We start from the raw sequence: 25,362 nt of genomic DNA on the forward strand, positions 1-25,362 counted from the left end.
AGCACCTTAGTTCCAAGCGAGCACAGATATCCCATGATGTCTTACCATTTCCAAGGCTGTCGTTACTTGTCTCTTGTACAACTTGCGGGGCAGATTCATACTGCTCCTGCTGCAGTAGCAATGGCCCCAATCACCAGGTGAGAGCAATCAAAAACGGGGGGGGGGGGGCTAAAATCCTCCAATATTGGTCATAATTGCCAGTCCCAGTCTGGCTCACACCTGGAGGAGTTTGCTTACAGCTAGCTGTGTCTCCTTCCACAAGTGATGAGGAGTTGGAGATGGAACTGTTTAGTGTCATTTTTTGCTTCACATCCCATTCAGGAGCAAGTAGATTTCTCATTTGCAGCACTGAAGATGTTAGCCGAGAGAGCTTTGTTCACAGAAAGATGCCAACAGTCTCCCTGTTGGCTATTTAAACGGAGAATAGCAACTTTAAACTATCTATCAGTTGACTTTTCAAGCTACTCTGTAAAGCAATGGTCCCAACAGGGAGAACTTCATTTTACCTCTATTACTTACTTCACATATAGGCCATTTATTAAGTAAAATCACCATCCCACTTACTGGTAATAATTCCCAGAAGTCCGAGAGTGATGAAAGACGCCATAAGGCCTTTCAGAGATGAATTCCTGGACATAATACTCGACCTAAGGTAAGCATAAAGACTTTGATTTCACAGTGCCTTCCTTTTCATTTTTTAATTAAGGGATTCAACTATTTATTAGCCTTGTATAATTTTTTTACACTGCAGCATGTGTAAATATTAACTCAGAACACCTGGTTTACATGGCAACCAGCCTTTTAAGTTGCCACATCAAATACAAAAACAACAGCTCACAGTTCAAACCCATGGAATAGAATTCCGTTTATGAAGACTAAAACTTCCTTCCATTTCTAATGCAATAAATCAGGTATTGGAATTTATTAATTGGAAAAAATCTATTTCCAATCTTTCTTTTCTTCCTCCTCCCCCTTTATAAATAGGAGGCTTGAAAGCATTATCACAGCAAGGGATCATTATATGAGAACATAATGCAGGCTTTGTACTGAGACGATCAGCCCTTGGCGCGTCTAGCTCAGCATTCCGTTCGAACATCCACATAAGAGACAGTGTGGTGAAATGGTTAGAGTGTTGGACTAGGAGAACAAGGTTTCAAATCCCCACTCAGCCATGAAACTCACTGTGTGACCTTGGGCCAGTCACTGTCTCTCAGCCTAACTTACCTCACAGGGTGGTTACAAAGATAAAATGAGGGGAGGGAGAACCTTACATGCTACGTTGAACTTCTTGGAGGAGAGGAGGCATATAAATGTAATGATAAATTAGGTAAGTAAATAAAATCAATGGCTTTCTCTAAACAAATTCAAAAAACAAAATGAGAGGAATCTGTCAGACACAATGTTTACCCATTCAACAGACACAAGGCATTTAGAGCAGAAACAAGATCAAGGCAGAATGTGATCTGCAGAGGTGGACTGTGCCTCCCCAAAACTGGCATTTCTACAGATCCCTTCCACTTGGCCACTCCACCATCATGCCAATCCATATTCCCACTGCTCCACTCATGTGAAGCTCCTCCTAACTGTTTTACCTTCAGCCTTGCCTCTGCAAGCCCAACTATCAGTTATGACAGCTGCATGGAACAGTCATGTTCAGATACTCTCAGATGTTGAGAGCAAACAATTGATACTCTCAGATGTTGAGAGCAAACAAACTGAATACAGGGATCTGAGCTCTAAACAACTCTCCCAGTCATTCATATTTCCAATCCTTCTCCATGCACACATAAAGGTGTGGAGAAGAGAGAGCATCTATGCACACATGGCTGCAACACACTAATTTCAGGTCAAACTATTTGTCCATTGAGCCCAGTATGGTCTACTCTGCTTGGATGAGACAGGGAACAGCCTTTCACATCACTTGCTACTGCATCCTCGTAACTAAGAGGTGGGGAACCTCAGGCCCAGGGGAGGCCACACCCCCTCCTCAGGCCCCACCCATCTTTGGCTCCACTCTGCACCCTTCTTTAGTGATCTTACGCAGCTGGAATGTGTCCTTGAACTCTGATAATGGAGGATAGAAAGTATGTCTGTCTGGCCACACCTACTTTCACACCCAGCATTGGTGTGTGGTCTCCAGAAAGCTGCCTTGGAGCTGTCCCTTAGCTGTAGCTGCAGCCCTTCCCCATGATCGGTGCCCCTCCCAGGAACTATGACCTATATGTGTGGATGTTGAGAGGGTGAGTTTGGGGCGTGCATAACCTCACAGGTTGGAAGTATCCCCTGGAAGATCTCTCTACTGCTACTGCAGTCCCAAGCTGTCAAGACACAACCACATGAACTGCAACATGATGACAGCGATGGCCAAGGTGAGTCGCAGGGGAGCAGGTAACAGTAGCTCCCCAGCAAGAGTTCTGCTCTGCTGCCACTGCACACCTCACAATGGCAGTGCCATTTTAGCCTCAGAAGCATAGGAGGCCAAGGGGCCTGTTTTTAATGTTGAATTCTAAGTTGTTGTGACCTGCCTTGAGACCTTAGATTGGAGGGCAGGTAATTAATTAAATAATAGTAATAATAATAATCAGTGCTTGGGGGATTTAGGGGGTACTCAAGGGTACGCAGTACTGGCACCTCTTTTTGTTGTTACAAAGTGTGGCACTTACTGCAACAACTTCATGGTGAGTAAGGTAAAGGGACCCCTGACCATTAGGTCCAGTCGTGACCGACTCTGGGGTTGCGGCGCTCATCTCGCTTTATTGGCCGAGGGAGCCGGCGTACAGCTTCCGGGTCATGTGGCCAGTATGACTAAGCCGTTTCTGGCGAACCAGAGCAGCGCACGGAAACGCCGTTTACCTTTCCGCCGGAGCGGTACCTATTTATCTACTTGCACTAGTATGCTTTCAAACTGCTAGGTTGGCAGGAGCAGGGACCGAGCAACGGGAGCTCACCCCGTCGCGGGGATTCGAACCGCCCACCTTCTGATCGGCAAGTCCTAGGCTCTGTGGTTTAACCCACAGCGCCACCCACGTACTGGCACCTATTTTTCTCGGGGGGGGGGGAGCACTGATAATAATTAGTAGGAAAATATTATTCGAAATCTGCTTCCATATTTCAGAAACTTTCTGAAACCTGCTCTTATATTGCAGCAACACATTTCAGCTCAATGCACCAGATGATGTTTTGTAAAGAGATCTACTTCTGTCAGGAAGGAAGGAAGAAGGGATAACTTGGTGTGAGTGCCACACAATGGGCTTTGTAAAGTATTGGCCCTCCTGGCTTTTAGTTTCAGTTCTGCACTGCAAGCAGCACCCTGCTGGCATGGTTTAACCCCTCCATAAACTGTTTTGCATTAAAGTTGTTTTTGTCATGCATCCTCTCTGTGTGGCCACCTCTTCATGATTCTTTCGGGTTTCAACTTCCAAAATGAACATAAGGAGGGGGGGAGGGAGGAATATGGGGGAAATCTATTCCCTATTGATAAAAGGAGAAATTCGTCCAGCTTCCAATCTAAAACTTGACTTCAGTGATAAGAAATCTGCTGTTAATGAAACCTTTGAAGGGAATTAATTTAGTAGCCAAAAGAACGGTGTTTTCGTCTTTTGATCTGGCACTAGTATTCCCCCTTCCTCTTAATGTTTTGCTGCAACAACAAAAACTATGGGTCTAAAAAATAAAAAAAATCAGCAAGAGTCTTAAAAGGCTGAAAGGAAAACTAAAGCAAAGGAAAGCTTTTGGCAGGACACAAACATGGAGAAAATACCAAGAGATTTAAGTTGAAAGAATTCAAAAATAAACATTTCATAATGCATTTATTTGTCTAGAGAAATAGCACTTTCTGAGATTATGGGAAAGTTCTGGGGCTTTGTTGTGAAGTGTAGGCAAGTGTCTGTCTCTCTCAACTGTAGCTTTCAGTGGCTGGATCCTTGCTACTTCCCTTTCTAATTTGATCTCATGGGCCAAATTGTGTCCACATCATGGAGGGCATGTGTTGCTATGAGATTACCAAGACTGATCTCACCATTTGTGTGGGTGGGATCATTTAGATAGCCACAACAACCCGATTGGGTCCCTCGGTTGCTGGGGTAATTCTGCCCAATGGGGTTGAGAGAATTTGCAGCCGGGGAACCTATTTATACCGCTGCACATTGTGTCAAGCTTCCTCTTAGCGCCTCATGCATCAGATCACCTGCCCACCCTCCCTATATTTAGAGTTCACAATGACCTTGCTATGCTGTCATGGGTCGTCTGTTCTTGGGACAGGGGCCTGGTAGGAATTTTCCCATTTGGCTGATTGGTTGGTGCTATTATGTTGTGGGTGAACATATCAGACGACACAGCGATTCTTCAAACAGCTCTTGTTTATTCACAGGCCAGAACAGAACTGAACTGAAGGGTTTAGTCAGCCTGCTTATATAGAGCGCCACTACAATGCAACAGTAACCACTTTCTGTAACTATCCAATCACTGAACGTCACTTTCAATCCCTTATTTGCATATGTGGACCTGAGTGAAAACTATCTACAGTATCCCCCTGATGGCCCAGGGTGAGAACTTCAGTACATAACAGGTGCCACTTGGGTTTCGCCTGCCGCGTAGCAAATCGTCACAACTTTGTACGGTTTGATGATTAGGCATTGGTTCAAGGTGTGGTGGAGGGGAGGTTGTCACACCTGCCCCTCCCAATGTGTGATAGGGTATTCCTTTAAAGGAATCCAGGTGCTCACCATGCTTTTGTCCGATCCCCTTCCAGGGGTTAGGGCCATGCCAGAGCATATGGGAGCATTTGGGGGTGAGGTTGAGTCTGTGGTAGGAGCAATGCTCCCATAGTATGTTTACCCTTACTGACTTCTGCTGGTGTCAGTGCTGCCCTGCCGGAGGTACAGGTGCAGCTAGTCAAACCAGTGCCTAAGCAAACCACTCACATTTAGTAATAAATAAAGTTGTGGCCAAAATTGTGCGAATAACCTTAAACTAATTTTGCTGTCAACTGTGTCTTTCTTTGGGAGGTCTTGGGGGTCTTCACACGCAATTAGATCCCCAGGGCTCTCTGTTTGGCCCTCAAGACTCTCCCCAGGACACACACCTCCCCACTCACGGGTCACTGTCTCTGCTCTGATGCTTCCTGAAAGGTTTTGCCTGGCTAGAACCTGCCATTCAACTGTGATAATGCCCATTGGTTACTGGATGGAGAAGTGTATTTAGAAACCTGTGATTTTTGGGTTTCTGCACCATGGCCTGTCGTCAGGGGCGGCTCACCAGTGCAGCCTGTCATGAGTGTTCAGATTGCCTTCCCACTACCAAATCCACCAAATTTTGCCACCCGCCCCACTCTCTACCTGCCCTATTCCCAGGCCAGCCTGTGTGATAATAGAAATGGGTGATCCAGCATATTCTGCACTTCTCAGCTTAGAAAATTTCTAAACAATACATTTTGTGCATTTTGAATGAAAATGCATTTTGAATGAAAATGCATTTGAAAATACATTCTGAGGTGTAAATTTTCATGCATATTCTTTTTTGAAAAACTGAAATTTGATAAATTTGATGTTGAAATAGGACAGACTGGATTTATGGATAAGCGCATGAAAAGGACATGGAATCATTGGCCCACCTCTACCACAAACCTCCTCCTGTCTTCCTTTGACTCCCAAATTTCAGTCTGCAGGCTCCCTGACTTCCACGTCCACTGCATCACATAGCTCTCTGATCCCGAAGTCCTGTGTTGATTTCCCTCACTTACCCACTTGGCTCTCTTCCCTGCTCCCCAAATCTCCTGGCAGTCCTGTCAAGAAACTGAATTTCTTACTATGACAAGCCAACCTTTCTCTTGACTGATCTCATAAGATCATTTGAGTGAGCCATTCAGTCATGACCAGTGGCTTGTGAATCTTCTATGACATCACAGCAGCACAGCCAGTACCAAAGGAGCCAAATTTATATAGTGCTACCTACTTTACTACTATTTGGGGAAAGTGTGACTTTCATAAATAATATCTAAGTGCCAAAAAAAGGTGATGCTTCATATTAGCTATTGAGCAGGTATATCTAACAAGACCGAAAATGTATACAGAAAGACAGCATACTATGATGCAGCGTGAACATAGAAGCTAGTTCTTACTGATTCAGCAATTTGATCTCTGGATGTAAATACAATTTTTAGAATGGAATCTGGCCAGGATAGTCAAGGACAAAAATAAATAACAAGGAATTTTGTCAATGCTGTCTTGAACAATTGCAGACTATGTAATACGAATCTATGTAATATGAAATTATTCAAAGATGCAGTGAAATTTCTTATTACCCAATTATGCTGGAAACATCATAAAAATGGTAATATACCCAGTTTGACACTACATCAAAATATAATAGTGGGCTTGACTAAGCCCTGGATTCAACAGACATGGTGGTTGGGACAATCTGTGGAGCGGGGCAGCTGTTCTTCCATCTGACCCCTGCTCAGTGCTGCTGCCCTCCTGTTTCCTTGCTGTTGAGGTAGGGCATCAGGAACATCACTGGCCATCTTTGTGACTCGGCCCAGTATACCTGAAGGAACGTCTCCACCCCCATTGTTCAGCCTGGACACTGAGGTCCAGCTCCCAGGGCCTTCTGGCGGTTCCTTCTCTGTAAGAAGTGAGGTTACAAGGAACCAGGCAGAGGGCCTTCTTGGTAGTGGCTCCCGCCCTTTGGAACGCCCTCCCATCAGATGTCAAGGAAATAAACAACTATCTGATTTTTAGAAGACACCTGAAGGCAGCCCTGTTTATGGAAGTTTTAAATGTCCGGTGTTTTATTGCTTTTTTGTTATCATTAATTCTGTTGGGAGCCACCCAGAGTGGCTGGGGAAACCCAGCCAGATGGGCAGGGTATAAATAGTAAATGTTGATGATGATGATGACTGGCAGCTTGGCTGACTAGGCTTCTACTTGCAGGAGTGGGGTCTTAATACTAAGGTCTCCCTTATCCATGATCTGATAATGGATGTGAATGCTGACATGATGTATAGAATTGAGAGCTGAATGGATGAGATTGGGGGGGGGCGGGAGAGAGTGGCGGAGGGAGGTGGCCTCACCTGGCTCTGCGCACTTGGGTACTTAGTTTAGCATTGGAGTAGGCACTGCCAAGCCTATCTGCAGCAATCAAATTCCTTCTGATAAAAAATACATTCATTCTCACATACCACCCACGAAAAACACCCCAAATTCTGGAGCTAATCATTTCTCCATCCTTGCATTAAATGGGTTTCCCTAGCACAAGCCAGAAAAAGGTGCCCCCAAATCTAACTGTGGAATGGAGGCAGAAAAGGGACCTTTCCATTGGGAATCAGTTTCAGTGCAGCATGTATAATGAAACATTTAATATGTGTGAAGGGGTATATTTTAGTTAGTGCTCGGTACAACTTCTCAATATTTTGGTTCTCATGACTCCTGTGGCAGCCAGTCAAGACAGAGATTTAACATGTATATTTATTTCTGCTTCTGATCTCCGTATGACCTAGCACTGGAATTCAAACTTCTCTCTGTCATTTCTCTATTGGGTGTGCATGGCTAATATATAATGGCAGGCAGCTTTGAGAATAAATAGTGTAAGAAATAGCACTTGCTCTGCCCACATGGGATCTTACTGTGCTACTGGATGAGTGTGTCCCTTAGCACAAAAACAAGAAGAAATATATACTGCATGGAGTGGGATGGCTCTGCTGTCCACGTGGAGGGGGTTGTGGTAGAGCTTTCATAGTAATCAGCATTAGTTAAAACAAGCTCGAGTCTCTTCTGCTGACCCCCAAAAGACAGTCTTCATTCTATGTCCACTTAACATTCTTAACATTGGGGTGTTGGGGGGGGGGCTCTCCTTCCCTGTCAAGGATTCCCACCCTAAGGTTTTCTGCATTTCTGCAAACCCAGGCCTGCTAATGACTCCCCTTCTTGTGCATGGATGATGCCATTTTGAATACGTAAAGGCCTGCAGTCAGACAACGGGGATCACTGTATGCGATATAAAACATCAAGCCATGTTGCATGGCATTAGCTGTGGAATTCCATTCCTGCAGGGGTGTGGCTGGCACCATCAGGGTGTGTTTTTCATCAAATGCTGAAGATGCAGTTCTTGGCCTTGGTCTTTTGACATGTGAGACCCACCTTACTGTAAGTTGTAAATTGTTTTAACTGATTTCCATCTACAGTGGTACCTCGGGTTAAGAACTTAATTCGTTCCAGAGCTCCGTCCTTAACCTGAAACTGTTCTTAACCTGAAGCACCACTTTAGCTAATGGGGCCTCCCGCTGCCGCCGCACCGCCTCTGCACGATTTCTGTTCTCATCCTGAAGCAAAGTTCTTAACCCAAGGTACTATTTCTGGGTTCGCGGAGTCTGTAACCTGAAGCGTCTGTAATCTGAGGTACCACTGTATAGTGTTGCAACCTGCTGCCAGAGCTCATGATGAAGCGTGGGTAAGAAATAATGATAACAACAACAACAATAATAGATGTGTCCTTCAAGATGATTCACACATTAGTAATTGATGTGATAATAGGCCCTCTTAAAGTGATTCTTTTAAGGAAGTTAAACATGTAAGGGAGCGAGCTCTGCCCCTACCCACCATAGCTCTGATTTTCTAAAATGCCCAGGGAGTCTCTATGGTTGCAATAAGGTCTTCAGTGAGAAGGCAGGTGAATGAAGAGGTGCTGCAGAGGTGGTTCTCCCCCCCCCCCCAAATACATACATATTAACACTTGAAAATAATGTAAAAGTGCCATAATTTCTTATTTTGTTTACTATGGAAATCTTTCATTTATATAGAATCTTTATTGGTTTCTAAATAACATACAACTTCGGCAACTATAAGCATTTCATCCAAAAGGAGAGCTGTTGGAGAAAAGTTGTTTTAGGAAGGTTAGCATTTCTACCACAAAATTCCAGTTTTCCTCATGCCATGATCTGTCGCAAAGTGTTGCTGTTGGTTTCTTTGGTCCCTGAGGGAATATTGCTGCATTCAGACACAAACTCTCATCCTTTCACTTACACTCACAAACTAGCCACATATCCCACCTGAGTGAGAGTGCATATTTGAAACCAAAGCCTACAGGAGAGAAGCCTTCTTCCAAATGCTCAGAAAGAGAACCACACAGAGAGTTTGCAAATTTACAATTTTCTATACACACACACACACACACACACACACACACACACACCGTGAATCGAAATGCTACATGGCGTTTCTGGCCATCTTTCTCCTCCAAAACCAATTTAGCATTCCACAGAGCACTTTTCGAAACATCAACCCGCTCTGCTATGTTCTTGCCCCTTCCTTTCGTAAACAGATTGCAATGAATGAGCCAACACAGATCAACACATATTGAATGACACTGGGCACATATTTGAAATATTTTTATTGCATTAAGGGCGGTTTTCTGACAACACATTTTGAAAGTGATTTCTTATCCAACAACCCCCAAAGATGTGGAAAAACAATGTGGAAAAATATATGAATAATTACTGACTGTAATCTAGTACTGTAACCCTGAGTATACAAATGTCCACAGTTTGCAATGGTAGAGGGAAATGGCTCATGTTAGACTTGGCAATTGTTCTAAAAAGGTTGTTACAGATCGGAACAGTAGCAAATCTAGCTGCCTTTTCAGATTTGTATTTGCCATTGGTTGGAGATGGGCCGTAGCTCAAGGTTTAAAGCATATGCTTTGCATGCAGAAGGTAACAAGTTCAATTCCCAGGATCTCCAGGTAGGGCATGGGAGACCCTTGCCTGAAACCACGAAGAGCTTCTGCAAGTCAGTGTTGACAATGCGGAGCTTGATGGACCAGTGGCATGGTTCAGTAGAAGGCAGCTTCTGGTACACCTACGTTCATGTTGTGCTGCTTTAGCTGACTATGTGAATTGCTAACTCCCATCGATCAACAGTAAGAACTTGAGTGTGTAATGCTCACACCATTAAAAAAACTAGCAAAATGGCCATCACAATTTTTTAAATATATATATATATATATATATATATATATATATATATCACAAAATGGTTCTGAAAAATAACATTATAAAAAGGCCAAAATATTGGGAGCACGATGGGTTAGCATCACGCAGAGCATGAGTGAGCCAGGCTTTGCAGTAATGGGGATGGAGCAGGGGCCTTTGTGGAAGAGATGGTGGGGAGAGATTTGATTCAGTTTACATTTAAAGACGAACTTGCCAGATATGCACATTTCAGAACAACACACAAGCTGAAAAACAGCCATTCTCCAAAGTCTACACATCCCCGACCTTTGCAATGTATTTATCCAGCTAAGTAATGGATACAAAAATGTGTATACTAGAATGCATAAACTCTCAAAACTGCATTTAAAAGCATTATATTAGGGCAGGATTTGCTTGCAAAAACGTGCATACACGTCAAAACTGTATACGGAAATATATTAGGAGAAATTTACTCTACAATGCTGACTAATTTTCTTGAGGATTCTTTTTTTTTTCTTCAAGAAAGGAAAATGGTTGCAAAAATGTGGAGAACTGGGTTTAAGATTGTCAAAATTAGAAACTTGGAGAAAAGAAATTGACAGAGTGGCCCATCCATTTTGGGTAACTCAGGTCCACTTTCTCCAGTGTTTTAATTCCACTTGTGACTGTCCACACAAGAATGAACCACAGAGCTTTAACATAAAGCTATGGCAAAAGATATACTGGTAGGCAGGTTATAGGTTTCTGACTGAGACGGGCTCCGCTACTGTCATCTTATCAAGATAATTGCTGGATATGTGTGCAATCCATTGAAAACAAATAGGACTTTCCGCTCAGATTGCAAAAAGATGAACTGATAGATCCCTCGCTTTATTCCACGTTGTGCAAGATTGTCCCAGATTTAAGCAGGCCACACTGGATGGCGTCTACATACATGGAATTTAAAGTACCTGGATTTTCCCCCAAATGAACTTTGTGAGTTTATCTTTAGCAGACACTTTTCTGGGTTGATGCCACTTCTGCTTGGAGAAATCCGGAGCCTTAATATCAAACGAGTGGAGCCACAGACTCCCACTTCAGTTTTAAGGAGAGGTGCTCTAGGGGAGATGGATTCTGTAAGTACGGATAATTATTTTCAAATCATGTACACACTCTTCTAAATTCAGGAACTGGCTTATCTTTAATAACGCCACAATATCTACAGCAATTAGGAGCACAAACTGATCAGTCCCCAACCCCACACCCATCTCCCATAGCAGGACATCAGGAGCAAAAGGAAGAAAAGCCCCATTCTGCCAGATCGCCAAGCAGATGGGAGGTCAGTGTTTTTCTGTTCCCTCCCTATAAGAAATGACAGGAGGGGGGACAGGACACAAAAATCTGTGTTCCTTTTGTTATCTTTTTAGAGATGCACAAGTAGCCACCTTAACTGGAAACTGCTAACCTTTAATTTATATCCACTTTATAATTATACTTTTAAAGTGGGACTTTCAACTAAAACAATGTGGTGTGTACTACTCCTGCCAACTGTTCCATTTTACAGGATACTCCATTCCGTTCTCCTCCCCTCTTGCAGCTTGGTCTTCTGTTTACTCATCCAACCATCAGCAAATGTTCCATAGCAACTGAACAGACTCAGGACTCATTTGGTGCTATTCTGGGATGTTACCTCTGTCCTTAGAGGGTTTGTTTGTTTTCAGCATTTTACATGATTTTTCTTCATATAACCCAAATAAAACAACACAATGGTCCCCACCCTGCACTCAACTCTCACCTGTGGCTCCTAGAAGTTGTCAGCTTGCAACAGTAGCCACACTTCTGGAACAGCTTCAACTGGCTGGCTAAACCAGGGGAGGGTAGCCAATGGGTCTCAAACCTTTAGTGAGTTTTTTATTTCCCCTGCATGCACAAATTTGCTCCGGCAGATTGAGCAGAAAAGATTGATAGTGGGCCCAAGAGGCAGTTTCTGCATGTGCTGTAGCAGGAAGTGAAGGGCAGACAGGGCTCACCAACCTGGGAAGGTGGCTCAGTGGGATGGCACATGAAAGCTTATACCCAGAACAAACTTATTTAAACTACAGAGCCTAGGACTTGCTGATCAGAAGGTTGGTGGTTCGAATCCCCGCAATGGGGTGAGCTCCCATTGCTCGGGCCCTGCTCCTGCAAACCTAGCAGTTCAAAAGCACGAAGTGCAAGTAGATAAATAGGTACTTCTCCGGCAGGAAGGTAAACGGTATTTCCGTGCGCTGCTCTGGTTCGCCAGAAGCAGCTTAGTCATGCTGGCCACATGACCTGGAAGCTGTACGCTGGCTTCCTCAGCTAATAAAGCGAGATGAGTGCCGCAACCCCAGAGTCGCCCACAACTGGACCTAATGGTCAGGGGTCCCTTTACCTTTATTTTTTAATTTTTTTTATTTATTCCTTCTGGCAACTCCTCCAGCCAAGTTGCTGCCAAACATATTAGTCTGTTTTCTTCTGGACCATATCAGTAAGGTTGTCATCTGAGCAGCCCAGGACCTCCACACACAATCCAGGCTTGTACCCCAGGGAGGACACCTTGGTGCTGGTAACATAGCGGTTTGACTTAAGCCCCAGAGGCGCACTCCAATGTTTCTCGAGACAGAAGGATGCCAACAGTAACAACACAAACCCAACTAACAAAACAGAACTTGCATGAGACAAAAATATAAAAACTAAACCAAACCAAGGCTGTCATGGGATGGGATGGTCACAAGAAAAAGTTGGTTACCTGGATATTTTGTGGTAAGATACAGGCAGGTAAGTGGAGAGTACCATCATAAGAAAAGGTGTGTTGCACGTGTCTTGCAAGATACACAGAACCTATAGCTGAAGCAATCAGAGGCGCAAGCAGTACCAAAAATAAAAGGAATCAAGAAAATTTTCCAATCAGATGTTACTTTCTTGAGAGACTTGCGTAAGAGACAAATGTAAACTGGAGTTTTTGAAAGTCACTTTGAAATTTAGGTCTGAAGTGGATGGTAATGTGTGAATGTGTGAGTTAGTTAGTAAAAGCTGATTAAATTCTGATTGGTCTGGTGAATGTGGAAGTGCATCTGACATCAAAGAGCCCAGGGTAGCAGGCTTTTAAATCCTGTTCCAGTGGGATGATTAACCACCCACATAACTAGCAAGATGACTTAAGTGTTTTTCTGCTATTTCTGGTGAAAGCTTAGCCACCCACCCACCAACTGTCCACTTTTTATACCCTGTTGTTTGCTAATTTGGCATATCATGATATCAGCCATCAAAGCCCATATTTGTTTGGTTGATTTTGGACAGGCTTTGTGGTGCTTGAAGGGAACCATTAAATGTTGTGTAGAAAATTGCATTCTGAAGTGGCATAAACAGGTGTACCAATATCATTTCTTCATGAGTGTCTGCTGTGTGTGTGTGTGTGTGTGTGTGTGTGTGTGTGTGTTTGAAACAAAAATATACAAACTACCAGAAATAAACTTTAGAAGCAGCACACTTTGTTGTGGTTTTAAAATAAATAAGTCTTATGCAACATTTTCTGTTTCAAAATGTTATTTTAAAAGGCTAATAATCATGTTTACCTGCATACCTGAAGGAGCATCTCCACCCCCATCGTCCAGCCCGGACACTGAGGTCCAGCTCCGAGGGACTTTTGGCAGTTCCCTCGCAGCGAGAAGTGAGGTTACAGGGAACCAGGCACATGGCCCTTTCGGTAGTGGCGCCCACCCCAGATGTCAAGGAAATAAACAACTATCTGACCTTTAGAAGACATCTGAAGGCAGCCCTGCTTAGGGAAGTTTTTTGTGTCTGATGTTTTATTGTGTTTTTAGTCCTCTGTTGGGAGCTGCCCAAATGGGCAGGGTATTATTATTATTATTATTATTATTATTATTATTATTATTATTAATTTTTCAGAATACTGCTGGTATAAAACTCAAGATCTAATGGTAATAATTTTAGACAAGCTGAGGGCCCTGAGATTTAAACTTGCTTCCTTGAGGCCCTAGGAATTTACCCAGCGTCAAAAACTGCTGGGTAAACAGCTTAAATTTCATTTATACCCCAAAGCATAGGCTACCCAGGATTGAAGGAGCCCCCCCCCCCCCGTGACATCACAATGTTGTACAGGCTGGTGCAGGCTTCTGCTAGACCGTGCCGGTCCCTACAGCATCGAGAGATGCCGCACACCCCGGTGCAACCTCATGCCAGATGTGCTATGCCAGGCCCCACTGTGTCTCCTGACATTGAACAGGCTGGTTCAGCCTTCCACTAGCTGCAGGAAGGCCCAGTGGAGCCCACTGCAGCTGAGGGTAGGACTTGCGGGACCTGCTGCAGTCGCAGGAAGATCCCGCAGGGCCTGGCAGGCTGTGGAATATTGAGGGAAGCCTCCTTGAAAATTGTTTGGGGGCCCTCCACCCAGGGCCATCTTAAGCATATCCGGCGCCATGGTGCAAAGCTCCGTCTGGCACCCCCCCCATTTCCCAGAGGTTTTTTTAGAGAGGACGGTGCTGCCGGCGGGGCTGGAGGAGGCAGGCAGCAGCTGGAGGGCGGCTCCTCCTGCAGGGAAGAGGCGGATGCTGAACGCGGCACCTCCCGGCTCAGCTGGCTGCTTTGTGCCACGGTGGCCATGGCAGACAGAGGCTCCGGATGCACCCTCTGCTTTGGCAGGCGAGGGCTGCTAGCTGATGCCAGGAGGTGCCACGTCCAGCCTTCGCCTCTTCCCTGGTGCCCTCCAGAACTTGGCGCCCCGCGGCACTAGCCACTATGGGTAAGACGCCCCTCCCTCGGCCACCCAGATGTTACCCCTGCTCATGAGAAGGTAGGCTGGCTACAGGTCTGCTTCCAAAACACAACACGCCCCCCCTTCAAATGTTTAACTTCCTTTGAACTTTTGACCCTTCTATTGAGGAGGGTCTTTATAGCAAAAAAGCAACCACGAAATAACTGGGAAGTCACACTTGGCTTGAAGGCAATAGCCCTTTGCTCTCATTGCTGCCAAGCATTTTATCTGTGAATCTGGAGGTTGTATATAGCCATCAGGATTCACAGCCATTGACAGACTTAACCTTCCCCCACCACCCCACCACTCCAGATTCCAACTTTTAAAGTTATCTAAGCAAGTGGCCATCAACAAATCTGGCAGCCACAAAGTCCATCCGTTAATTTTGTGTTGTGCAAATAAATATTTTCTTTTACATTCACTGCATTCCCAGTTATGGAACGAAGTGACATCCAGCTGCCCTACAGTTGAAATGTTCAATAGATGCCTGAAGACATTATTTTATTTACCCAGGCTTTCGGATCTTGTGTGTGGTCCTGTAGATATTCATCACTCCTGTCCTTTTATATTTTAATGTAATTTAATTGTTTTAATTGATGTCTAGTTTAGGGTTGTTTTATTGATTTTATTTTTTTTGGTGGTGCTTGCTGCCCTGTGCTCCAGAATGCAGGATGTGGGGGATATAAAAAGACTAAATACGTAAAATAAATAATGAGTACTATAGCTGAGAGTAGCCTAGTAGACATCGCTCAGTATTTAGAATCTGCTCTGCATGCAGGTCCCATATTCCATCCCCAACATCTCCAGGTAGGTCTAGGAGAGACCTCTGCCTGAAACCCTGGAGAGCTGCTGCCGGTCAGTGTGGACAATACTAGATGGGTCAATGGTCTGACTCAGTAGAAGGCAGCTTCCTAGGTTCCTTCCCACCTCCTCCCTTTTCTTTTACTATAACTCCATATGTCAATGAACTAAAAGGATTTCCGAAGCAATGCTTATTTTCCTTGTAGACTTGCAATCATTATGTGAAATTGCTGCACTGTGTTTTATACGTTGCTATTTATGAAACAATGTAATTTTTTTAAAAAAATAAAGTAATAATACTACTAATTTTGCAATGAAAGAAAACGGATGACTGGTGTCAAAAGAGAATGAACTTTCTGGACTCGGCACAAAATTAATTCCCACTTTTGAGTTTGCTTTTTTTGCTGATATAACATAAAAGTACAATTATCCATTTACAGGTAAGAAAGAAAGGGGGAACTGGTGATTATACACATAAAAATGGAAATAATAATAAAAGGTGTTATTATTACCGCAGTGGAGCTTTATGAAATGCCAAAATGATTTTATTTATTTTTTTCCAAATAGAAAGGTGAAGCTTAATTGATGGTTGAGCTTCTTTAAACAGATGCAAGGACACATCTTAATTTTAATGTCCTCTTTCTTTTTTAATCAGGGACTGCATAAGGCTAGGGTCTTATAGTACATGGAATTGCATATAAATTGAATATCTCTCACTGAAGCAAATGGTGTATATTTCTTCACAATATCATCTTGCTAAGCCATTTCCACAGGTACAAAAGACCCTCGTTCTTTTCTCTTTGGCACTGCAGGCTGCTGGATCCCCCTTGCGCCCTGCAGCTGTCCTGTCTCCCACTGCTGCTTTGTTCCACCTCTGCCCTCCACAGCCACTTGCAGCACTTTATCACAGTACATTCCACCAGATGCACCACAGTGTCCTCTCACCAGATGTATGCCACAAATTTACCAACACTACCATTCCCCTTGGCCTACCTATCCAAACACCCCAATCCCCTGGGGACAACAGTTGCCAAGTCTGCCCAGAACAGTCTTAGCTAGCTTATGCTTACTTATTCCTCATTTTCCTCCAAGCAAAGGTTCCAGTCCTGGTTGCGATGCCCAAATATGTGTGAGGAACAAGGGGAAAGAAGGCCTTGCTCCCAGTTCCACACTGGAAGTTTGGAAGCCTACATGTTAAAACAGCTTCCGTTTCATTTACAGAGTTACACATTTTATGATACACAGTGCTCCCCTTCAGCCTTTAAACACCAACTTGTATGGCTTTAAAAGAGGGTTAGACAAATTCACCTTGCCAACAAAGGTCCGTATAGTTAAAGCTATGGTTTTCCCAGTAGTGATGTATGGACGTGAGAGCTGGACCATAAAGAAAGCTGATGGCCGAAGAATTGATGCTTTTGAATTATGGTGCTGGAGGAGACTCTTGAGAGTCCCATGGACTCCAAGAAGATCAAACCTATCCATTCTTAAGGAAATCAGCCCAGAGTGCTCACTGGAAGGACAGATCGTGAAGCTGAGGCTCCAATACTTTGGCCACCTCATGAGAAGAGAAGACTCCCTGGAAAAGACCCTGATGTTGGGAAAGATGGAGGGCACAAGGAGAAGGGGATGACAGAGGATGAGATGGTTGGATAGTGTTCTCGAAGCTACGAACATGAGTTTGACCAAACTGCGGGAGGCAGTGGAAGACAGGAGTGCCTGGCATGCTCTGGTCCATGGGGTCACGAAGAGTCGGACACGACTAAACGACTAAACAACAACATGACAAATTCATGGAGGAGAAGGCTATCAATGGCTAACAGTCATGACGGTTGTGCTCTGCCCCCACTTTTGGAGGCAATACAACTCTGAATACCAGTTGTTGAAAACTACAGAAAGGGGAGAAACCTGATGTGCTCATGTTCTTCTTGTTAGCTTCCCATAGTCATCTGTGAGAACAGAGGCCTGGAACTGAACGGGTCACTGGCCTGATCCAGTTAAGTTCTTCTCGTTTTACATCGGTGTGATTCCTTAATGAAATCAAGACAACACATAGAAAGTAAAAGTACTATTTATCCGCCTTTTGAGTTTCAGTATTTCCCAGCCTCTTGGATTAGATCTCAGAAAGGATTGTTTGCAGAAAAGGTCTTTATTTTAATAGGTGCTGAGCATCAGAACCAGTTGGAAGAGTTGCTAAGGACGGGGCTTTCCGCCAAATCCTCTGGTTTAAAATAGTTTATTATGCCCCAGCAACCCTGAGATGGATTAAGACAGAAGGTGGGAAGGGGAATGGAAGTTATCACTTTGGTTTTCATGAGAAGGACCGGGCCAGTTTGTGTGGTTCTAACAAAGAAACATTCCATAATCCCTTGTACTTTTCAACAGAACTCCCTTGTAAGCCAAATATACAGCACATTGCTATTATATCTCTCCATGTTCCATTCACATACTTCTCATAATTTGCCCTAATGCCGAGAATCCAAGGAATCAATTTTATTTTCATATATTTTTGTTCCCTGAGAACAATCTATTTTCAGAACCTGATTCCCAAGAGCTAAAACAAGAAGCCAAGCTAAGAGGAGCAAATTATCAGGCTGGCAGTGGTAGAGGTACATGTGTTAGGTGCAGGTAATTTGGTCCACCATGGGCGGGAGCAGGGGTCAGCATCTGCTGAAGCCACCACCCCTAAGAGGAAGGACACTACCTATCCCAGGATCAACCAACGTTCGTTAGCCTCTGGGTACATTTGGATTTTTGAGTGAGTGTTGTGAACTCTACCAGGGCAGAACCAGGCCTTGGCTGAGTTGTAAGAGGACAACCCCAGAACACCCCCGTTTGTGTTGGATGTCCTGCAGCTGTCAGGGGACGGGGGTGTCAGGTGAAAAGGAGGAAGTATGGCTGGGTGCCTATTCCCAGTAGGGAGCACATGGCCACAGTCAAACTGAGCAGAATTGAACCGAATTCAATCCTGCAGGTTGCAGGGGTCTGCTTTTGCCAGAGTGTTCCCCTGAGGAAAGGCACTGGGGAATCAGAACCCAGCAGGACTGGACCTTCAGCTTACCAGCTCAACATTCAATCCTGATAGCAGCAGGGCTTTGCTTAGTGTTCCTTACTGTAAAGAGTTCTGACAAGACCTCTGTTGCCCTCACAAAGGTACAATTCTCAGAGCGGTTTAACAGCCAATCCCTCTTCTAAGGGAACGCTGGGAATTGTAGATCTGTGAGGGAGACAAGGGTTCTCCTAGCAACTCTCAGCACTCTCAATAAACTACACTTCCCAGGATTCTCTGGGGGAAGCTATGACTGTTTAAAGTGGTACGACACGGCCTTTAAATGTGTGGAGCAAATGAGGCCTTACTGTACAAAGGCAAGAGATCTCTTTGTTGCACCACCTATTCCCCCCCCCTTTGGCGTCTCCCACCGCCCTCTTATTCCCCTCTTCCCCGCTGGTTGTCCATGAGGGAATGGGACCCTCTGGCTGAAAAAGGTTCCTGACCCCTGTTTTAGACAAATAACAGTTATTACCTTTCCATGGCGATTGTCTCCAGTCAAGAACTCAACCCCACCAACCCACCCTACAGGGAAAGCCACCACTCCATGGCAAGGAACACAAAAGTATTCTCCTGAGCAATATCATTGCAAATGAATAAGAACCATGCATTTAATAAAAGCGACCTGTTTTCTTAATTGAACCTAGGACTGTATGGTATCTCCACCCCTCCGCCCTTTCTAACAGCTGCCGACTTTTCAGGCTTAAAATAAACAAGCACTCAATGAACTCAAACCCTTTTCAGTTCTTTTGTAAACCAAACGGCACAATCTCAAAATTAATACTAAATTGAATTAGGTTTTCAAAGTTTGCTTACATTTTAGAAAATAAAATATTTCACGAGAATAAATAAAGCACAGATGTACAGGTCACAGGGATTGGGGTGGCGGCGGCGCATGCTCGTTCGTGTTCCTGTGTGCTGATAGATGGGGATTGCTCATATAAAACTAACCTAGCGCTTATTGGAAAATTAAGCCCCTTCATTTGAATCACAGCTCCTGTTTCAGAGTGGGGAGGTAAAGCTTCAAGGTAATATTGAAAATGTATCTTTTGCATCAAAAGATTTAGCTGTGAGAGCCAAAGAAACAAAAAACATATTCTTAAAATATCTGCCCTATGTGCTGGGAGATGGAAAAAGTCTACTGCAGCTAGCTTTAGCAATAAGGTCATTCAGCTTGATTTGGATATCTGTTGGCAGATATATTCACAACGCCTTCTATATTTCATTTAGGTTTTGAATAAATAAAGCAATCTGCACATTATGAAGAGGTTCAAAATGGGCTGTGGCCACTTCTCTCTCTTTTTTAAGTCAATTGTCAGGAGCTGCTGGATCTGTGAGCAGTGCCACCATGTGGTAAACCTCCAAATTGCAGGCAGTAACTTGGATCCAGGACTGACTCCACCTGCACAGGCTTGCCATTGGACCCTGTGGACAGGAATTGCTTTGTGTTCCAGCTGAGCCTTACTTGAGCAACAAGATCTCCCTGAGCTCTGTTTTGTACCTGTATTCTTTGGTCTTGTCTCCCGGTTCATTCTCCAGTCCTGACTTCTGGCTTCTGCCTGTAGGTCAGTCTGAGATACCCTTTGTAATTCTTCCCATGTAAAGGATGCAAAATGTAGAAAAATGCTTGCCTAATGGAAGGAGTGCATGGGTACATGAAAATGAGGCATGCAATGCCATCCTAGGCAAATGTATCCAGAATCATATCCTAAAACCAGGTTGGAGAACCTCAGGCCCATGGAGCTCATCCCAGACCACACCTTTCCCATGCCTTGCTCCATACCTCAAATGTTTTTGCCTGGCTGGAATATATCCCTGAACTCTGAAAATGTGCCTTGCCTACCATAGAAATTAAAATGAAATAAATTGTGTAGTTTAAGGCAGTACTTCAGTTAAGCTGACAAATCATCCCAAGCTTTAATGGTCAACATCAGCAGCACTGTGGTGTTACCAGTATCCATGTAGAATTCGAACAGGATTCTACTAGGAAAAATAGCAGAGTTGGAGGCTATGGAGTTACAGTATGCTAGAAAGCAGAAAAGAGAGCTCAGAAGACAATAAGGAGAATGTCAATAAGATGGCTTGGGAATGCTGCTCTTTAGAAATAATAATATGTAGCCTATAATAGGTCTGGGGAGAAGACTGGGAAAGGTTGTGGAGGAAAGGGGTCAAGTTCACTGCATGTACGGTGTTAAAGGAAAATATTATGAAAGTAATGTATAGATGGTGCTTAACTCCTGTAAAATTAGCAAAGATATATCATAATAGTGATTCTATGCTGGATATGTAAAGAAAAAGAGGGTACCTTTTATCATATGTGGTGGACCTGCCCCAAGGTGATAGACTTCTGGGAGAAGATTTATAATGAATTGAAAAAAATGTTGAAATATTCCTTTACTAAGAAACCAGAGGCCTTTTTCCCTGGAATAGTAGGTCTGGAATTGCCCAAGAAAGATGTTAGATAGTTTTTGTATGCCACAACTGCAGCTAGAATTTTGTTAGCTAAGAATTGGAAAACACAACAGTCCCAACAGTGGAGGAATGGCAGATGAAGATGATGGACTTTTCAGAGCTAGCCGACTTGACTGGAAGAGTCCGCGACCAGAAAGGAGGAGGAGTACCAGAAGGAATGGATGGAATTTAAAGACTATTTAGTTAAATATGCTAAAATAACTTAATTGGAAAAACTTGCAAATACTTGATAGGCTTAGGATTTAAATATGTGATGTTAGAAAATAATATGTTTAAAGTTAAAATGAAAAGGAAAAAAAGTTAAGTGATTAAGTTAACTTTTATGAAAAAATTGGTTTTGGAAAACTGTTACAGTGATATACACTGTAACTCAGCCAGTGGGATGCGATGAAGTCATTTAACAATGTTACTAAGATTGCAGTAAGTACAGCTAAGATTTATGTTTGTTTGTTTGTTTAAAATTCTGGAAAATCAATAAAAAATTTGGAATATATATATAAAATAGGTCTGGGGAACCTCAGGTCTGGGGTATGTGTGCCTGTGGCTTTCTAAATCTCTCAGTCTGGCCCTCCAAAATCTCCTAAGGCCACACCCTTTATTAGCCTTGCTTCACACCCAAAGTGTTTTTGCCTGACTTGAATGTTCCTTGAACTCTGATAATGCTCTTGCATGGTTGCTAGACATGCAAATAGATCTGAGAAGAGGGTTTGGAGTTGTATAATGGCTGCTAGTGCCAGAAAGGCACTGATTCCTCCCTAGAGCAAGGGGGAAGTCGTGATATGACTCCGTACATTCCCTAGCAGAAATGTACATTGGGCAGTCCATCCCCTTTTATGCTTAAAGAGCGGACCCTACCCTTACCTGGTCCGCTCCCCTGGCTCCACCTCCCCAGTCACGATTGGTTATTTGAAATGAGGTTTGGCAGGAACCTCAAGGTTTGTGACTTGGGGAGGTGGTCCAGGATTGGTCTGCCGGGAATCATGTAGGATCAGGGGTGCTGCATGCGGGCAAGCAAAGGGTGCCCTCTGTTTGATGTGGAGAGCAGTCATTGTAAGCAATGGTTGCAAATGTTCTAAACTCAGATGCAATGAATAATAACAGTGACTTTGCATTTGGGTTTTTCTGTGCTATGTTTCTGGAGTGTGGCTTTAATTCCGCAAGACTATGGGCTATCCCTCACCATCTGAGCTGATCCCCCCCCCCAAGTACAAATAAACTAATTCACACTACTTATGAAGTAGTAGCAGACCATTGCCTGCGGACGGTAGAGGTAATGCATTTTCTTTTTTTGTGTTGTGATGTGATTTTTTCTTTTTAACCAGTGATGTTGGGTGCACAAACAAGAGAGTAAATAAAGAGAGTTGTGTTAATTTCAAGCTCCATTAGGAACAGGATAACAAATCAATTTGAATCAAATGGGGAAAAGGGCAAAATTGGTTGGGCACTTTTTTTAAAAAAAGACTTCTAAAAACGCATTAGGGAGAAAGAGTGTGGGAAAATTATCAGCCATCATTTGACTCCTTTTTTTTTTTTTTTTTGGTAGTGTAAGCAGAGCTTGAGGTGGAGCCACACTGCTCTCTTTCTTTCAGATCAAAACCCATTTTCTGGTATGCTCAAGCCCTTGCTTACCCTAACCCTCCCACATCAGTTATTTGTCCCGTCAGGGGTAGGAAACATGATGCTCTCCAGATGTTGTGGGACTACAACTTCCATCAGCCCCAGCAAGTGTGGGAAATGGATGATAGGAGCTGCAGTTTAACAAGTTCTGGAGGCCACTATATTGTGTCCCTTTCCCCCCTAAGGGAGAAGACCTTTTCAAGGATGCTCCACCAGTTGTGGAGTGCTCTGATAAGAAGCTTACGAAATATAGGATGCTGCTGCTCACTGAATCAAGACCACTGCCCGATCCACCTTAGTAGTGTCTACACTGATTGGCAGCAGCTCTCTGAGATATCAGGCAGGGGTCTCTCCTAGCATTACATGAAGGATTCCAGGGACTGAACCTGGAGCTTTCTGCATGTAAAGCAGATATTCTGCCACTGAGCTACATCACTTCTGCTTAGAGAGACTCACCTGGTGCCTATGCTAGCATCTCTTTGACATCAGGTGAACATCTTTAAAATCTTTCAAAGAGTTCTCTTTTTTTAGTCCTTCTGTTTGATGAAGGCTGGTTGGCTTTGACTTGTTTGGTTTTAGGTCACATATGTTAAATTATTTTATTGTGGTTAGCATTGGTTTTGTTGTTTTGGATGGTTTTTTATTTTAGCACTGAACCCATTTGTGTTGTTGTCAGGGCAGACCCAATATATTGAGATACCTGAGGTGAAGGGCAAGATGGTGCTGCTCCCCATAACTTAACTAGCAGCTGAATCATGTTTCAACACATGATGGGATACTTTCCTCTATTACACCTGAAGCGATAGGCCAGTTAGAAGGGGGAGGCTAGGGCAGACCATGTAGCAACAGAATGAAATGGCCAAGGAGCTCAGGAGGAACAGTTAAGGGTTGCTCTGGGGCTGTCACCAACAGGACCTGCCACCTGAGACAGTTGCCTCTCTCAGCCTAATGGTAGAGCCACCTGTCCCTGTGGCACAATAAACTTTCCCTTTCACTGAGTGTGCTATCTCTTGCTCCTAAAAAGAACTCTGAGAGCCAAGATGGATATGATAAGCCCCATATAGTGCTTGTAAATATCCCCTTACAGCAAATGGCAGCTCCCCAAATGGTGAGGTGGTGCGGAAGGGAAAATATGCAACAGGACAACTGTACAAGGTTAAAAACATGTCCTCCATTTTCATGGTCTCATGAACCAGGGGAACCCAGCAGATATTTAATAAAAGGAGGAAAGAATGAAATTGCAGGAGAACCTATAACAGATCTGGTTTAGTCTTGAGCCTTGAGAACCCACCATAGTTGTGGCGTGGGAATCAGGTTGCCATATGTCCTCTTTTTTCAGGACACATGCTCTTTTTCATGGTTATGTAAAATGAGAGTCATCATAGTGATCCATAGTTAAAAGTAGAAGTCGGCAAATGTATCCTCTTTTTTGCTCTTCAAAATATGGCAACCCTAGGTGGAGTTGCCCCAGATTTACAACAGTTAAATAATTTACCATTTGCCTCCCTTTAATCATCAGAGAAGGAGGTCAGAAGAGCAGTCAATTATTATTATATTTTTAAAAAGACTATATATATATATATATATATATATATATATATGCACACACACATTCCATTTTTTTGGGGGGGGCACATATTGAGGGAGGGCAGATTACCCACCCCTGCTATAATGAGTCTCAGAATCTGCAACCTAACCTTACACTATCTTATTACAGGTCTGGCCTTATGACCGGACACCACTCATTAGCCTCAAGCAGTGGTTCTCAATTAGGGGTGCAGGGACCCTTGGGGGGTCTGTGGAATGCACCATTTTTTGTCATTTTTGCATGGTGATATCACAAATTTTATGGTCTGGTGTTTTTTTTAGTACAGTGGTACCTCGGGTTACATACGCTTCAAGTTACATACGCTTCAGGTTACAGACTCCACTAACCCAGAAATAGTGCTTCGGGTTAAGAACTTTGCTTCAGGTTAAGAACAGAAATCAGGCTTCGGTGGGCGGCAGCAGCAGGAGGCCCCATTAGCTAAAGTGGTGCTTCAGGTTAAGAACAGTTTCAGGTTAAGAACGGACCCCCGGAACGAATTGAGTACTTAACCCGAGGTACCACTGTATACCTAAAATCCTTTGCTTATTATTTTGTTCAAAAAAATTGCTTTGCTTTGCTGAGGCAGTTACCTTAGAGTTATCAACATTTTCAAAAGTAGGGAGTCCTTGGCTTGGCTTTTGAAAAATAGGGGGTCCTCAGTAATTAGTTGATTGGGAACTACTGGCCAAAAGACTTGTATATATGGCTCACAGCTTTTTAAAGGATCTAATCTTAGAATATATAAATCCTCACTACTCCCAACTGAGAGGAGAGATTCTTTTGGTGATGTCTGTGGTTGTATCCTCCTTCCCCTGCATGTCACTGCTAAGTCCTCATTAGCAGGTGAAATGAACTGGAAAGAATGCTACAGTAAAAGAAGAAGAGAAATAAGTGTGTGGAGGAGTGGCAGCCAACCAAAACAGGAGGTTAATTTATGACACTCGGTTTTTCTGTCCTAAAATTATTCTCTGGGTTGTCCTAGTTAAGCATCTTCTGGCTGTCTTAAGAGTTCAAGGAAGGGAAAGGCTTCCATGGGACATGCTAGCCTCAGAAATACATGTTATGTATTTTAAAGAACATAAGAAGAGCTCTGCTGGGTC

This window comes from Podarcis muralis, chromosome Z (genome assembly GCF_964188315.1).
Source record: "Podarcis muralis chromosome Z, rPodMur119.hap1.1, whole genome shotgun sequence".
Lineage (NCBI taxonomy): Eukaryota > Metazoa > Chordata > Lepidosauria > Squamata > Lacertidae > Podarcis > Podarcis muralis.